Below are 2500 nucleotides of genomic sequence, written 5' to 3' on the forward strand. Positions count from 1 at the left end.
CTGGACACATTGACAATTAATAAGCGTTGAATTTCAAGGACAGAATTATTGACTTCAGATAGTTTTCCTCAGCTGGTAGTTTGAAAACAGAACATTAAAAATTGGTAGGTTAAATGTGTAGTAAAAAATTCGAGGTATACAGACAACCTATCAAAAGAGAAACCGAGAATGTTGCAATTCAAAAGGAGTCCAATAAATCCATGGGCTAACCAAGACAATAAAACTAAGTTTGATTAAATTAAATGATAGTATGTTACTGTAGTTAAAGCATTTGATCACAGAACATACAAAACACATTGCTAAAATGACTTCAATATTACGTCAGAAGTATCTAAATGTAATTTGAGAAAGCTATAAAAAGTGAAATCATTTTTTTTCAAGTTTTTCTTGTGTGTGTGTGTGTTTCTTGTTTTGTTTTTGTTTTGATGCTCTTATGTTAGTTGTTAAATTTGCATTCTTTATTTTATCATTTTTGTTCGTTTGTGTGTGTGTGTGTGGGGGGGGGGGGGGGGGGGGGGGACATGAGTATACAATTAATGCAAATTGTGATTACATCCAAATCAGTATTGAATTCTAAAATATCAGTTACGAATACATATCCTCGATTACTAACTCAGGGGGTCATGATCAATAATGTACAATTATGACAATGACTTTAAAAAATGACACAAGCAAAAGCTATTGTTTTCAAGTTGAGATGGTCAAACAAATCGCTTTATGGAAGTATCGAAATAAAGTTTCTTGAACATATTTTTCCTGTGAATATGAAGGTATCAGGGGAATATTCTCTTAAAAAAACATTTCAAACCAGAAGGCTTGCAGCGTGCTCTTTCTGGTTTGTCATGCTTTCCTTCTTATACAATCATTGCAAAATGTGATTACATTCAAAGCAGTGTTTATTTCTAAGATTTCAGTTTCCGATGCTGTATTACTAACCCAGGGCAAGATGATCAATTTGTTCAAGTGTTTTACAAAATTGACACAAGCAAAAGTTAATGTCTTCAACATAAGCTGGTCAGGCATTATCTCTTTTTGGAAGTATCAAAATGTACCATCATGATGACACTTTTTTTCAGGGAATATTAACAAATGTAGAGCATATTCTTTAGAGACTTTTCAAATTATAAAGGATTGTATTTTGGTATTTCTGGTTTATTATGTTTTCCTTTTGTACAATGTTGCTTATGACCATTAAAGCTGTGTAACACTAGACAGTCTAAAATATCAGTCGTAATTACGATATACCATTCGCTGATAATGTTCATCAATGATCACTAATGTACAATTATGAAAATGAGTTGGGGGGTTTTATTTGACACTAGCAAAAGTTATTGTTTTCAAGTTAAGTTGGTCAAACAAATCGCTTTATGGAAGTATCAAAATATAGTATCTTGAACTCATTTTTTCCTGTGAATGTGAACGTATCAGGAGAATATTCTCTCACAGACATCTCAAACTAGAAAAATTGAAGAATGCTCTTTCAGGTTTATCATGTCTTCCTTCTTTATAATATACAATATTGTTTGTAACCATTACAGCTACAGTAACACTAAACCTTCTCAAATATCGGTCGCAATTATGTTCTACAACCCTCTGATAATGTTGAACACTTTTGTACAATACTGAGACAACTAAGATTTTCTCTATGTTTTTTGTTTTGTTTTGTTTGTTTTATTTGTGTACATTTTTGTGTATGTGTGTGTGGGGGGGGGGGGGGGGGGAGAGTGGCTTATATGATTATTGCAAGTTGTGATTACATTCAAAGCAGTGTTTATTTTTAAGATATCAGTTTCCGATGCTGTATAACTAACTCAGGGCATGGTGATCAATATCGTACAAGTGTTTTTAAAATTTGACACAAGCAAAAGTTAATGTCTTCAACGTAAACTGATCAGACATTATCTCTTTATGGAAGTATCAAAAGTTACCATCGTGATCACACATTGTTTTCCTGTGAATATTTACAAAATATTATGAAGAGCATATTCTTTAGAGATTTTTCAAATTAGAAGGGACTGTATCTTGGTATTTCTGGTTTATTATGTTCTCCTTTTGTACAATGTTGCTTATGACCATTAAAGCTGTGAAACACTAGACAGTCTAAAATATCAGTCGTAATTCACGACATACCACTCGTTGATAATGTTCATCAATTATGTACAATTCTAAGACAACTTTCTAACAAAGAACTGTTCTTATCCTGTCCTTCACCAGGTCAGGTTTAATTCTTTATAAAAACACCAAGAAGTGACTTTTTGCTGTAATAATGCGTTTGTTAGAACAGAATGATTAACATTCGTATTGGGTTTTTTTTCTCGGAAATTTGAATATGTGCAATAAGAGTATCTAATGGCACAGTTTTTGAATAATCACAAAGTGCTCAAAGTCCCCAGTCTATTCCAGCAATAGTCTCACAATTGGTATTTCGCAAATAAATTCAGTTAAAAAAAAAAGAACATGTAAAAAGACACAGAAGAGTGAAATAATAGTTGTTTTTGTT

The sequence above is a fragment of the Aplysia californica genome, unplaced genomic scaffold (assembly GCF_000002075.1).
Source record: "Aplysia californica isolate F4 #8 unplaced genomic scaffold, AplCal3.0 scaffold00070, whole genome shotgun sequence".
Taxonomy (NCBI): domain Eukaryota; kingdom Metazoa; phylum Mollusca; class Gastropoda; order Aplysiida; family Aplysiidae; genus Aplysia; species Aplysia californica.